The sequence below is a fragment of the Rhineura floridana genome, chromosome 8 (genome assembly GCF_030035675.1).
Source record: "Rhineura floridana isolate rRhiFlo1 chromosome 8, rRhiFlo1.hap2, whole genome shotgun sequence".
Classification (NCBI taxonomy): Eukaryota; Metazoa; Chordata; class Lepidosauria; order Squamata; family Rhineuridae; genus Rhineura; species Rhineura floridana.
Genome location: NC_084487.1, coordinates 72,663,126 through 72,678,945, shown reverse-complemented (window position 1 = coordinate 72,678,945; position 15,820 = coordinate 72,663,126). Strand labels below are relative to the sequence as shown.

The 15,820-nt window shown below is 40.8% G+C and overlaps 1 protein-coding gene across 7 annotated transcripts in view; it reads left to right on the top strand.

Annotated features, from left to right (window-relative positions):
- Nucleotides 1-15,820, top strand: part of CNOT2 (CCR4-NOT transcription complex subunit 2) — a 73,722-nt gene that overhangs the window by 20,824 nt on the left and 37,078 nt on the right. Inside the window, exon 1 of one of the 7 annotated variants that reach the window (XM_061639753.1) lies at nt 13,258-13,365. The exons of the other annotated variants lie outside the window; for them this stretch is intronic. The gene's annotated coding sequence lies outside the window, so the exon portion shown is untranslated. Of the gene's footprint in view, nt 1-13,257; nt 13,366-15,820 lie in introns of those variants that run through there. 7 annotated transcript variants of the gene reach the window in all.

Here is a 15,820-nt window from a genome sequence, read left to right as displayed (position 1 = left end):
CCAACCTTCCTTTGTCCCCCACCAGCAGCACCTTGGTCTTATCAGGATTCAGTTTCAGCTTGTTCCTTCCCATCCATCCACTCACGGATTCCAGGCACTTGGACAAGGTCTCCACAGCCAACTCTGGTGAAGATTTAAACGAGAGATAGAGCTGAGTGTCATCTGCATATTGATGACACTGCAGCCCAAATCTCCTAATGAGTGCCCCCAGCGGCTTCATATAGATGTTAAATAGCATGGGAGAGAGGATAGAGCCCTGTGGCACACCACAATTGAGAGGCCAAGGGTCTGAAACCTCCTCCCCCAATGCTACCTGTTGAAACCTATCAGAGAGGAAGGAATGAAACCACTGCAATACAGTACCTCCAATTCCCAATTCCTCCAGGCGATGTAAAAGGATACTGTGGTCGACAGTATCAAAGGCCGCTGAGAGATCGAGGAGGACAAGAAAGGAGAATTCTCCCCTATCTAATGCCCTCCTCAAATTATCTACCAGAGTGACCAAGGCTGTTTCAGTTCCGTGACCAGTCCTGAAACCCGATTGGTATGGATCCAAGTAATCCGTTTCATCCAAGTGTGCGGACAACTGGTTGGCCACCACTCGCTCAATGACCTTGCCCAAAAATGGTAGATTCGAAATTGGGCGGAAGTTATTAAAAACTTGGGGATCCAAGGAGGGCTTCTTCAGAATGGGCTTTACAATTGCCTCCTTGAAAGCTGATGGCATCACACCCTCTTCCAAGGATGCGTTTACCACTGCTTTGATCCCCTCGCCCAATTTCTCTCTGCAGCTCATAAGGAGCCATGATGGGCAAGGATCAGTCAGACAAGTGGTAGGCTTCACAGTTGTAAGCACCTTGTCCACATCCTCAGAAGGGAGAAGCTGGAACCGATCCCAACTTACCGGTATGCAACTGGCCAACTCTGGTTCATCTACTGTATCCACGGCGCACGGAATCGAGCTCCGTAAGTGTTCGATTTTATCAGCGAAGTGCTTTGCTAATATGTCACAGGAGGCCTTTGACTGTTCCAAGGGTTCCTGAGCAACTGGACCGACCAGGCTTCGGACCACCTGGAACAGCCTCCTGGGACAGCACTCCGCGGACGCAATAGAGGCAGTAAAGAAAGCCTTCTTTCCTGCCTTTATTGCCACCTGGTAGGCAGCTATTGCTGCTCTAACCTGTGTCTGGACATCTTCGGAGCGGGATTTCCGCCACCGGCATTCTAGTCGTCTCACCTCCTGTCTCAGACTACGCAACCGCGGTGTATACCATGGTGCCAGCTGAGTTCTATTCAGGGGGAGAGGACGTTTCGGAGCCACCCGGTCTAATGCACCCGGTCTAATGCACCCGGTCTAATGCACCCGGTCTAATGTCTAATTCTTGAAAATGCTTTGAAATAACTCAAGGTAATATAGCTTTATAACGCGTAGTCCCTGACCTAAACTTGAAAATTACAAAATAAGAGACATTTTCATTAAATGACCACCTAGATCCCAGTGCACACAACATGAAGACCGTGCTGTAATGGGGGATATAGGCAGCAGCAAGGGAAATTTTGCTTATTTTAATTTAATTATAATTTTTTAAAAGGGTGTTTAACATATTGGCTTTCAGATAGCACTGTTTCATTCATTAAGTTCCACTGATAAGGCAAGTTTAATTGTGTGCTGGATTATAACAGATAAGTTGCACTTAATTTACCATGTGACACTTGTCAGTTACAATGATAAATAACTCTTAAACCTCTTACCCTAATGGAGATGTTGTGAACCTTAGGTGCTTACCTTTCTGAGGTTGCTGTGAACTCTAGGAGCTCTTTGAAATATTTGTAAAACTTTGAGCAAACCTGAGCCACTTTATATTCCATGTCCTCCTCAACAATTGTGGGTTCAGTTCTGTAGTGGTTCATCTCCTACTCTCACTTTCAGTTTTTTAAAAATGTACATGTAACCTACTAAGCTATCGGTTCCAGTGTTCCCCTTTTGAAATGAATGGGAAAGTGAAACTGACAAATGCCTAAGCTATTTTGGGTCCTTTCCATTTTGCAGCAACTTCTCAAAATAGGATAGAGAAAATAACAGGGGTTGCTGTGGTCTATAAGAGTTCCATCTCACTCACCAAGCACCATGTCCATGCAGTTACTGGCCTGGAGTGTTTGCACCTTGTGCTGGGCCACAGGGACAGGCTGGGAATCCTTTTGGTGTACTGCCCACCTTGCTGCCCAATGGCTTCCCTAACTGAGCTGATGGAAGTGGTCTCGGAGGTATTGCTGAGATCCCCCAGACTATTAGTACTGGGGGATGTCAACATCCATTCCGAGGCTACTTTGTCTGGGGCAGCTCAGGACTTCATGGCTTCCATGACAACCATGGGGCTGTCTCAATATGTTAGTGGTCCAACACATATGTCGGGGCACACTCTAGACCTTATCTTTGCTACTGGACATGGGGATAGTGATCTGGATGTGGGGAATCTTACATCTTTCCCTTTGTCATGGACAGATCACTGCTTGTTGAAGTTTAGACTCTCAGTAGCCTTTTCCCTCCGCAAGGGTGGGGGACCTATTAAATTGGTCCGCCCCTGGAGACTAATGAATCCTGAAGGTTTTCAAAGGGCTCTGGGGTTTTTTCCGGCTGATAGGACTGGCGCTCCTGTTGAAGCCCTGGCTGATCTGTGGAATGCGGAGATGACCCGGGCTGTTGACACGATCGCTCCTGCGCGCCCTCTCCTATGTAGAGCTCATACAGCTCCTTGGTATACGCCAGAGCTGAGAGCGATGAAACAAAATAGGAGGCGGCTTGAGCGGAGATGGAGACGAACTCCCGACGGATGCAATCATGCGCTGGTTAGTGCTTTTACCAAGCTGTATGTAGGAGCGGTGAGGGCGGCGAAAAAACAACATTTTGCTGCCACTATTAAGTCATCTCTTTGCCGCCCAGTGGAGCTTTTTAGAGTTGTCTGAGGGCTACTCCATTCTGGCCTTCAGGACACGGTAGAATCATCGGTGGCCCGCTGTAATGAGTTTGCTGAGCACTTCCAGCGTAAGATCTCATGCATCCGCCGGGACTTAGACTCCCAATTTATAGCGGCTGATCCTAATGAGGTGTCCGGAGCACAGTCTTTTCATGTTTTATTGGATGAGTTCCAGTTGGTTCAGCTTGAGGACATGGACAAGGTGCTTGGACAGGTACGTGCAACCACTTTGGTACTGGATCCTTGCCCCTCTTGGTTAATAAAAACTAGCAGGGATGGAACAGTTGGCTGGGCCATTGAAGTGATAAATGCCTCTTTACGAGAGGGAGTGGTCCCTGGCTGTCTGAAAGAGGCAGTGGTGAGACCACTTCTTAAAAAACCTTCCTTGGACCCAGAAAATTTCAACAGCTACAGACCGGTAGCGAATGTTCCATTCCTGGGCAAGATCTTGGAACGAGTGGTTGCTGGCCAGCTCCAGGCGCTACTGGATGAAACTGATTATCTAGATCCATTTCAATTGGGTTTTAGGCCCGGTTTTGGCACTGAGACGGCCTTTGTTGCCCTGTTTGATGACCTATGTCGGGAGAGGGACAGAGGGAGTGTATCTCTGTTGATTCTCCTTGATCTCTCAGCGGCTTTTGATACCATCGACCATGGTATCCTTCTGGAGAGGCTCGTGGAGTTGGGAGTTGGAGGTACTGCTTGGCAGTGGTTCCGCTCCTACTTGGTGGGCCGTCTCCAGAAGGTAGTGCTTGTGGAACATTGTTCGACACCGTGGGCTCTCCAATGTGGGGTCCTGCAGGGGTCGGTTTTGTCTCCCATGCTTTTCAACATCTACATGAAGCCATTGGGTGCGGTCATCAGGAGTTTTGGGCTGCGTTGTCATCAGTATGCTGATGACACGCAGCTCTACTTCTCCTTTTCATCCTCTTCAGGTGAGGCTGTCGATGTGTTGAACCGTTGCCTGGCCGCGACAATGGACTGGATGAGAGCTAACAAACTGAGGCTCAATCCTGACAAGACTGAGATGCTGTTGGTGGATGGTTTCTCTGATCGGATGGTGGATATATACCCTGTCCTGGATGGGGTTACACTCCCCCTAAAGGAGCAGGTTTGTAGTCTGGGAGTCTTCTTAGACTCTTCCCTTTCACTTGAGGCTCAAGTAGCCTCGGTGGCACGGAATGCGTTCTACCAACTTCGGTTGGTAGCCCAGCTACGTCCCTATTTGAGCAAGGAGGACCTTACATCAGTTATACATGCTCTGGTAACCTCGCGTTTGGATTACTGCAATGCGCTGTACGTAGGGCTGCCTTTGAAGACAGTTCGGAAGCTACAGCTAGTGCAAAATGCGGCGGCCAGATTGTTAACAAGGACCAAGCGGTCCGAGCACATAACACCTGTTCTGGTTCGCCTTCACTGGCTACCAATATGCTTCCGGGCCAGATTCAAAGTGTTGGTATTAACCTATAAAGCCCTATACGGTGCGGGACCACGATACCTGTTGGAACGCCTCTCCCGATACGAACCGGCCCGTACACTACGGTCTGCTACGAAGGCCCTCCTCCGGGTTCCGACTCACAGAGAGGCCCGGAGGGTGATGACAAGATCTAGGGCCTTCTCAGTGGTGGCCCCCGAGCTCTGGGACAGTCTCCCCGAGGAGGTGCGCTTGGCGCCGACATTGTTATCCTTTCGGCGCCAAGTTAAAACCTTCCTCTTTTCTGAGGCATTCTCATTTTAATTTTAATTTTAATTTAAGCTAACTTAATTTTAAATTTGTTGTAATTGATTTTAGATTGTTTTATTTTTATATGTCCTTGTTGTATCATACTGTGTATTTTATTGTATTTCTTGTGTTCACCGCCCAGAGAGCTATTGCTAGTTGGGCGGTATAAAAGTCTAATAAATAAATAAATAATAAATAAATAAGTCGAAAACAACTTGAAGGCAATTAACAACAAGACTGAAGTAACTGTTTACATGAACATAGTCAAACAGAAAGTACCTATATAAAATGTTTCCCTATCCATTAGATTGTGCAAACCTGTACTCAGAAGTAAGCCCATTAAGTTCATTAGAGCTTGCTCCTAAATAAACGGGTATAGGATTGCAGCTTTCGTAGCAGAAATGAGAGCATGTGCCTTTACTTAGGCGGAAGGCTGAACACTTTTAGTGGAGCAGTACAGAGTAATGAGGACAAATCTGGTTGCAGCAGCAGAAGTGATGGGAAGCAGGATCACTCCATTGGCCCTGCTGAGAGACCACTGACCTTTTCTCCCTGAACTGTTTATGTTTCAGCTGGTCATGATAAGAACTATGATATAACTAGTGCCTAAGTTTCCTTGTTTTCCTCTTTCCTTCTCACTTTTTCCTTTTGTGTTGTGTCTTTTAGGTTGTGAACCTGTAGGCAGAGATTATCTTGGTCTTCTATGAGCCACTCTAGGATTCTTTTCAGCTGAAGAGCTGGGTAAAAATGCTTTAAAGCAAGAAAAAAGTATCAAAGCTTAGTCTAAATACTATACCAAGTCTTGCCTAGAAAGAAATTTTATTAATTATCTTTGGAAAAGCAAACTGGTTCTGTGGAATTGCTTACCAAATAGTTAATATATAAACTGTTGTAAGGCACACTTTCTTGCCTTTGCATGTGAGTGGAGACATAGGAAGCTTCCATTTTTGGTTTTAGATGCAGTTTCCCATTATGTTTGAACTGTGGAAACTGCAATTCTAACTGGTTAGCTCAGGCAAACAAGGATTGAATTGTAGCTTCATTTTCTGAGTTCTTTGAACTTTGGGCAGAGCCATAGCTCAGTGGTAGAGCACCTGCCGTGAATGCAGAAGGGCCCAGGTTCATTCTCCAACATGTCCAGGTGGGGCTGTTAAAGATTTCTGCCTGAAACCCTGGTGAGCCATGCCAGTTAGCAATACTACGCCAAATAGACAAGTGCTCTGACTCAGTATAAAGCAGCTTCCTACATTCCTACCCACAATCTGATGTTCAGATGTAATGGGAACCTGCCGCTTATTTGAAAACTAAAGTAGAAGCTGTGTGTGTGTGCATGTGCATTATTTCTCATAATGTTAAACCACAGTCCAAACTAGGTGAAAAATCCTTATATAGGGTGACCATAGATGTAATTGGTTAACATGGTGTAGGGAGCAGATTGTGAGATTGGTTACTCCTCCTCTTGCACGTAAATTTATCATACATTTCTGGAATTCTCTTATGTAAAAAAATGATTATTAACCAATAGTTCATACCCTTATTTGAAATAAAAATCAGATGCTTATCAGTCTAACATCTGTAGGATCCACAGCTTTGTATAAAATTAGTTTTGTCATTGCTCAAAATGCTTCGATTACTAGCATTTAGTGTTTGTTCATTCTTCCATTTTATTTTTTGAGAGAATCCTTCCTAGAGCTTATTTTCCTTTATAACATTACAGTCCACTAACTCCTCTGTGCTCAGCACAGAAACCGAGTGAGCTGTTGGAGGAGAGAAGCCCCGTCCCCTGCACCCAGCATAAAAGCGGAGTGGGCTGCAGGACAGAGTTCTCAGCAGACAAATTTATTTTTGAGGCTAGTAACTTCTGTGGGCTTATTTACGGACTTACTCTGTCTTCTATGTTTTGAAAGTATCTTGTTTAAATAAATATAAATGAAGATAAACTTATTTTTAAATAAATATATCGCAGTGGGGAGCGAGGAGGAAGGAAATATGGCATTGCTTCATTGGACCCCTTGCCTCATTATCTATTTCCTGCCTTCTGTGACCCATTATGTTGTAGTCAGAAAGAAATTACCTAAAATACAGTTTGTTTAATTGTAATTTGAGAATCCACTGGTAAAAATACCAGGTGTTCAGTGAATATATTACTGAGTAAAGAGTCTTTATTTTGAATATTACTACTGCATAGTGAATGTGTCTTTAAGAACAAGCATGTCTTTTTATGGGAATGCCTGGATCCTTTCTGTATGCTCTTAGCCTTCCTTTGATGTGGTTCATTAATTATCTACCTGAGGTTAATACAATATAGAAGCTAAGATGAAAATTGTTTTATCAGGTCCCCTTATGGATTAGCAAATGACTTAAAAGAACAGGAAGCTGAGAGTAGGAATAAATGGACAGTTCTGTCAGAAGTTGGATCCTCAAATGATTTTGGGGGGGACCTCTGTTCTTTAATTTGTTCATAAATGACCTGGAGGTGAGCACTGAGGTGGTCCGATTTACTGATAACACCAAATCATTTAGGGTGGTCAAAGAAAACAGACTGCAAGTGTTCCAAAAGATTTATTTCCAAACTATGTGAATGGGCATTTAAAAAGCAAATGTGGTTCAATTAGCTAAGTGTAAAAGGGGGCAGAAAAACCTAACTTCACATAAACACTGATGGGATCAGAACCGGCAGTGACCGATGAGAAAAGGGATCTTCGGGTTGTGAAGGAAAAGGTTGGCCCATTTGTGAAAAAGGTAAAGTCCGTGTTGCAGTTCATTACGAAAGGGATGTAAAATAAAAACTCCAGAATTGTAATTCTTTTATACAAATCTATGGTGCAGCCACACTTGGATGCTGTGAACAATTCTGGTTGCTGCATCTCAAAAAGAATATTGTAGAGCTAAAAGATATGCAGAAAAGGACAACCAGAATTATGGGGCTGGAGCAACTCCCTTATGAGGAAAGATGACAACACTTGGGGATTTTTAGTTTAGAAGAAAAGGTGAGTGAGGGCCATGATAGAGAAGGATAAAATTGTGCATCTTACCCCAACCCCCATCCTCTGACATGTACTGATGACATGTCTACCTCTGAACTACAAGTCTGCCTCTGAACTGGCACTGGGGTTTGCAGATATTTGAAAGCTCATTTCTGCTAAAGTATGATGAGTGAAGGACTAACCTGTGCTGTGTTTTGAAGGTAGTCGGAGGCAGTGAGGAACTACAGCTGTTTTCAAGCAACCACCAATAGGAGTGCTTAGCGTGAAAGGCTGACACGTTAAGAGTCTTCTGTGATTCTAGAGGAATCGGAGACAACTGCAGCTGATTCAGAGGCTAGTACTCAAAGCTGTATTTTCCAGTTCAGATGTAATGTTCCTGGCTAAATAAACTCGGGTTTATAAAGGTGGGACTGAGCATCAGACCCATCCAGTTTCCTCCTTCCCTCCCCTTGTGTACTGGCTTCAGTACTTCAGTCCTGTTTTAAACCTGAGTTTCCCATTACATCTGAGTTAGTGGTTTCAGATCCTGGTTAATAAACCACAGTGTCCCGTTACAGACCTAATAGGAAGTTGGTTTAAAGAGACCAGGACTGAAGAGCCAAAGTAGATATGTGGGCGGGGGCAGGGGGGGGGAATTCAGGTTGATATTCAAAGCCAGGAAAGTTAGATCCAAAGCATCCTTGTATTAGCTCTTGGTGTTAATAAGGGTAAGTACAGTAACCTTCTGTTATATTGGAGAGCCTTAAATCTCCTGATCCTTTTAACTACAGTTTAGGAATTGAGAGGATTGCACCTGTACTGACAGATAGGTTTCTCTCTTTTGGGAATGTACATGGGATGATACAGTCATATAAGAAATGAATTTAAATCATAACTATGAATTTAAAAAACAGTGTTAGGGTGAATCTTTGGCATGTTTGGTATGTGGTTAATAGCTCTTATTGATAAAGTAAAACTTCTTGGAGAGGCAGATCTTCTCTAAAGATAGTTATGTCTTCATAAGTGGTAGCCCTAAAATTCTGCATGCACTAATGTTTTATTGGTTTTTCTGAACTTTAATTCAAACTGTTAATCAAAGAAGTCAGGTGATGTAATACTGTTTTGGGGAGTCATGATAAATGTTTCATAACTTTGCTGCAACATCAATTAAACCATCTATTTGAAATCTTCTATAGTTCATGCTGTGCAGTCCTTAATTTAGCATTGACACAAATGGACCTAATAGATTTTGTAGTAACTGGAAAGAAATCCAGAACACAGATTGCTTTTTCTTGCCCCTTTTTATTATAATAAGCTGTCTAAAGTACAATTCTAACATATCTTGATGTCCTAATATTCTGGTGTCATTGCTATATTACATTACACTGTTAATTGTTTCAAAATACTTGCAACAATAGGATTTTCTCCAGTTTATCTTCCTATCTACTTGCTGAGTGCCAAGATGACAGCAGAGGTGATGGCAAGTCACATATACCCCCTTCTGGGCTGATTATTTTAAGCTTGCTTGCTGATTCAAGCCACACAGGGTGTTTTTAAAATGAGTTTAGAAATTAAAGCTGATTAGAGTTCTGTGTTAAAATTCTTCCTCAAGGATCGCTTATTCTGTCTGACTAACCAATGATATCGCAACAAGCGTAACCCATCCTGGGTGTGAAAAGTTCATTTTCAAATAAATGAAATATCTGTTTGATTCTTTCTTCCTCTTCCGTTTGGCTCTGCGTAACATAATAAAAAAAATGGCAATACACCACATTCAAATAGCATCTGTGACATACAAGAATATTTTGCCATATTGCATCCTGGGTCTAAAACACTTTAAAGAAAATGGGTTTATACGTGTTTGAGACTTTCTGCTTACTCAAATGAATGTTGCTGTGCAAGGTAGAGCAGGGGCATGCTGCTGAGTACATCTGCCACCGCACATTACTTTCCCCTTTTCAGCTCTCCATGAATTGGAGGATGAAGTTCTTTTTTTTTTTTACAATAATTTTTATTCAAATTTTCATAAAACATATAAAACAAAATCATAAAACATTCAAAGACAAAAAACAAAACAAAACAAAAATGATTAAACAAAAAAATAAAATGTTGACTTCCCATTTGTCACAGATCAAATCAGTTATAGGTCTACGATATATAACAATCCTGTCTCTTAAATTATATTATAAAATCACTTTCCTCCAGTAGTTATCTTAATTAATCATCAAATCTCATAAACATTACTTTATTCTTTCCACAAAAAGTCAAAGAGAGGTTTCAATTCTTTAAGAAATATATCTATCAATTTTCCTCCAAATAAACATGTCGATTAATCCATCTCGTTAATAATAATAATAATCTTATTGTCATAACCATAGTCCAAATAAACATTTCGATTAATCCATCTCATCAGAATCTGTTAGGTCCAATAATTTCAATAGCCATTATTCCATTATCCCTATTAATTCCATCTTCCATCTTCAGTAGTCCTGTTAAGTCCAGTAATTTCAGTGTCCAATCTTCCATTATCAGTATTCCATAATAATCTTGCTGTCGTAGCCATAGTCATATAATAAGAGTCTGATGGGAATTTCCTCTATCCCAAATATTTTCTTGCCATCAATTCTGAATAAGTTGCTGAAATATTGTTGTAAAGTCATATCTCTGTTCTTCTTTTTTACAAAATGCACTGGCTCATCTCTTGAGAGTTTTTCCATTGTCACATGGCTGCAGTTAATTCCATAAATTTTCTCTATATCAAGCTCCATCAGGTCATTCCAGTCCAGAAGATTATCCAAGCCATTGATAACTTTATCTCTAATATCTTCATTAATTTCTTCAGAGATAACGTTAAATTCCAAACAGTAGATTTTATTTCTAATATCCATAAACTCCAGATCTTTTTCCAATTCCACATTTGTTCCAATCTCCAGAGCTTGTATCTTCCCTTTATTTTTTCTTTTCTTCTCATCTCTGTTCTCATTCTCCTCTCTCACAGGATCCCCTATTTCTTTAAGCTCCTGCGTCATTTTGCTCAGTTCAATTTTCAGCTCCTTACTGCCCTGTCGCAGGGTTTGTTTCGTTATCTCAATCTCATCCATTATTTTCTGAAACATAATTACTTCCAGATTCTCAGCCACTTTCTTGATTGCCATTTTTAAAACCACGAAAACAAAGCAAAACAAAAATAAAGAAGAACCACTTCTTATTTCAGCAACAATTGGGTTAATATTCCAGGCTTGATGACATCACAGTATAAACAGAGCAGCCTGCCTTATCTCTCTATGTTCAAGAATACAAAACAAATTTAGTTCCCAGCATCAAAACAGTTAGTGGCGTCGTGAAGAAGCAGATTCGTCAAAATAAAATAGACCAAAAAGAGAATAGTCCCAGACAATATAATGTTCCTCGGAATAGAAATCCCTCTTCTGTTTATATCTTTAGAATGCACTTCCAGGACAGCTTTTTGCAACAAAAACAGAGATAAGCTGTTAATTTTGTGAATAACAGAGAAGAGTTATAGCTCACCCAGAAGTTCTCCAAAGCCGATCAATCTGACAAATCTCCTTTTGCTGCAACAATTTAAACCAAGTAAAAAAAAAATGGAAAGAAGGGTGCTTGCCTGTTAGTCTGTTTTCTCTTTGAAGAAAAGATAAACGTATCGCATAAACAGATAGAGCTTGTTCGGAAGTCCATCCGGCATTGCTGGCAGGACCTTTTCTCATAAATTAATGAAATCCAGTCCTCCCAGCAAAAACAGGCTTTTGAGGTTGATCTCTACGTTTCTCCCTGCCCGGGAGAAATTTCATCAGTCAAAAAAAAAAAATGTTCTGACTGATTTATATCTGAATAAGCTTCTTTTGAGGCGGGAGCCCGTCTCAAAAGCAGGCACAAGCGAAGTCACCCTTCCCGGAAGTCCGAATTGGAGGATGAAGTTCTGAAGCAGGGAGCTTCTTCTGTTCTTAGAGGCTCCCTGCGTGGATTAAACTTGTGAAGGCTGGAAGAAGGGAAAAGTGATGCACTGGAGGGGGTGGTGCTTGGCAGTGTGCCCCTGCCCTTGTGCAGTGACAGCCGCACAAGTAAATAGAAGGCTTGAAGAGGGATAGTACCTGTCCAGAATTAGTAAAATGTGAGAGGCTTCAGGCAAATTCTTGACTCATGCTAACCAGTACTTCATTTTTGTATGTGGCTAGTTTTTGTATGTGCTAGCTTTAACTCTTTCACTCCTACCTGCCACTGTGAGAGGGACAAATGTTGAAGTTGTATAGCTCATGGCCCTGGCTTTTCCCAGCTGGCTAAGATGGTATATTGTTACCCTATCCTCATCCTTTAGTATACTCTCCTGTTTGTGAGCTTTCCAGAAGCATCTGCTTGGCAACTGTGGGAAATAGGATGCTGGGTTTAGATGGATCCAGTAGGGAGCAATTTAATAGACAGTTTGCAGACAGAAATATTCATATCACATAGGGAATTTTGGAGAGAGAAGGCTATATAGTTTTGAGTGCAGAGATTCTTCAGTTCCTGGTGGATTTGGGACAGAGGCTTCCAGAGCTTAAACATAGGCAATTTTTTTTTTATTGAAGATTTTTGGGTTGTATCTTCATATTGCTCAGTTTTGTATTTCCAGGTTTGGGGAAAATATTTCCCTTTTTAAATTTGAGCTCTACACCATGATTAAAATCTCTTTCAAATTCCTGTCCTTCTGTATCAAAATCCTAGGCGACCACACACTGGAGATTTTTCAATGTTGTAATATTCCCAACTCAGTGTACTGTGTATTTGTAAATGCAAATAGTATGCCAACTAAAATTCCTTGATGGGAGAAAATGATCAGAAATAAGTGATGAAGCTATCATGTTTGCTGTATAGGTGGCTAAGTTTTAATAGTTACCAGAACTTATTAGTGAAAATAAGCAAAGGTCAAACATAACTTATATGTTTAAGTATAAGCTTCCTATATTTGTAGCATGATTTGTGAAGCTTGTGCATTAAGAGGTTTTTGAGAGATGTACTATCAAGCTAAGGAGATATTTTAAAAATACACTTGAGTGTTATTTCCCAAGAATGTATTTATTCTTTGTCTCAGCATGTGATAAAGGGCAGTTTACAAACTATACAACATAAAGCTGTTTCTAACAATAAAAGTGTACAGTTAATTAAAATGCATTAAACTACAGTGGAGTTTATAATGGACTTGACTTCAAGACTTTTACTTCTGTATTTCATTAGTATTTTGTGAATCTGGGTTGGGCACAGTGTGAACCACTGAGAATTCTGTATTTTCAGTTTGTCATTCCCAGCACTTGCCTTCCCCATGGGTGTGGTGGGAAAAGATTGATGTGAGGAACAAGTCCATGCATTGTATCACTCCTTCTTCCCCTTGGGAATGAGGTGCTGCTGAATTTCTGAATCATTCCAGTCTTCATTTCCTGCCCTTACATGGTGAGGCTAAGGAAGTTAAATATTGGATGGCAGTTTTTACCTCTGGAATAGCCATAGAGAGAACACAAAATGTTTAAAAGCAAGATATACTTTGGATTTGTTTTTTATTGTGTCTCTGTGTGTGTTTCTTTGTAGTATTGGACTGTGGCCATACATTGAGCTGCTGCTTTAAACAAACTCCTGCTGCTACAACTAAACATCGTCTACATTGTACAGTGATGAAATGACACACACCTTTATATGTATCCAATAGAAGAAGGTGATTGAGGATGGAGTGGTTTTGGCATTTAAGAAATAGCTAGATTGATACTCTTTACATCCTTGATCAATTCCGTTCAAGCAGCTTGGACTGAAATACTGCAGTTTGGCAATGGCTTTGGTTTAAAGTTCTAATCATTCAGTGCATAAATAAGTGCTATGGAAGCATCAATCATTTGCATCCTTATCTGTGAATAACCCCATCAAATTTGGTGGGACATATATTTGAGTGAAGATGCATGCATAGCATTTGGCAGCATGTCATTTATTTGAGTTAAGAGTTTACGCATTCATAACTTGTTTGTGGCCTCTTTCTGTACACTGTTAAGATACATTTTCCTGGGCTTATGATGTGTTATGCCCTCTGTATACTGTTAGAGAAGGACAGATTAAAGGAATCGAATCTGGGTCACATATAAAGGAAGACTCAGCCCTTGAGCAACTGTACTGAGTCACAGAGCTCTTTTCATGTGTGAGAGAAAGTGGCAATTCGTTTGAATTGTTGCATTAAGACTGCATTTCACCATAACATTTTATTTTGGGGGGATGACCCTGTCAAGAAGAAGCTCTTGAGACAAACAAGGCGTATGGAACACCCTTCTCTCTTCCCTGGCACCAGCCCTGTTATCTTTTCGGCACCAGGTCAAGACTTTCCTCTTCTCCCAGGCATTTTTAACAGTATTTGAATAACATGCATTTTTAACTGACATCGGTTTTTATGGGTTTTTATGGGGTTTAATGGTTTAAATTTTTATATTTGTTTTTAATGTTCTTAATTGTTGTAAACCTCCCAGAGAGCTTTGGGTATGGGGCAGTAAACCAACCAACCAACCAACCAACCAACCAACCAAACAAACAAACAAACTGAGGAAGGGGAATAACACTAATGGGAAGTTAAATAAATATTTAATAATCGTGAAATATTAATTAAATTTTAATGTAAATTATCAGGACACATCTTAAAACTGTTCAGAGAACATCTACATCAAAGAAACTTTACCCAGTTTAAAGAAAGAAAGCATTGACAGTATCAGTGTGCCTTTTAGTTGATTTATAAACAGAAATGACTACTTCCTGAAGTTTTTTTTGTCATAGCTATAGCATATGTGTTTTGTTTCAATCTCATCTCCAGAGCTTTGGTAAAGAGAATATACCGTATGCCTTGATTCTGTACATTGATTCTCTTGTAGCTGTTGTGGTCCAAGCATAGGATGCACTGTGTGAAGCAAACAGGGCTGATAAGCTTTGGTTAGCTCTGCTCTGCTGGCTTCAAAAAAAAAAGTAGGGAAATTATCTTGCTGCAATATCTCCCCTTCTTATTAAGAGCTGTATGCCAGGCTGCGGATGGGTTCTAGGGCTAACAGACTTGTCCTGAAAAGTCATTTATGCTACTCTTGTATGTCATGAAAGGACTTATCTCTGAGGGAGCAATACTCATGGCTACTGCTGCTGTGGTACCTAGAAGCAGCTCAAAGTGACTAAATACAGACCTTAGTTTTGCGTCTGAGGAAAACTGATGGGAAGCATTATTCAGGATAAAATTAAATATTCTCCCAAAAATTATTGAAATTGGTCCAATTTAATTTATGCACAAATTAAGTGGAGTCATTGGTTAAACGTGATGTATCTAGGTTTGTAGATGACATCAAATTTATTCAGTATGGGAAAAATCCTAAATTGACTGTGAAGAACTCCAAAAGCATGTCTCCAAACTGGGTGACCTGAATGACAGATAAGATTCAGTGCAAGTACGTAAACACCAATGCACCTTGGAAGGAAACATCTTAAGATCACATTTAAAATGATCAATTCTGAACAGATTGTGACTACTCAAGAAGGAGATCAAGTGGGTACAGTAGAAAGCTCAATGAAAGCTTTGTGTGCTATAGCAATAAAAACTCAGGCTTAGTGTTAAGGAGTTGGAAATAAAGCAGGTATGGCGTGCCCATATATAGAATATTGTGTGTACAGTCAACTTGTTCCAGTCATGATATTGTAGAAGTGGACAAGGGCAACTGAAACAATGAGGGTATTAGGGGATATTCTTTACAAATATTGCTTACAAAGGAAGTTTCAGGGCTGAGGTTTATTTGTTAAGAAGAAAGGATGAATAAATATATACAACTTAATAGAGTAATATTTCGCAGTCTGGTATTCTACAGATGTTTTGGACTATGACTCCATCAGCCCAAGCCAGCCCATGCTTAAAATACTACTGAATGAGGCATTCAGTGGCTATGCTTGCATGTCACAGTAAGTCATAGTAATCATGAACAAGCAGGTCACATAACTCCTCCCCACTAGCAAGTAGAGCAGCAAATCACACTCCTTGGCTTAGTGTTATGTCTAAACCCAGGAATCATGGTTTGTTTTGATCCAACCAAAACATGATTGGGAAACGAAGAAAAACCTTTGCTTCAGATAGTGGATTGTTTAAAGTGAAACAAACCACAATC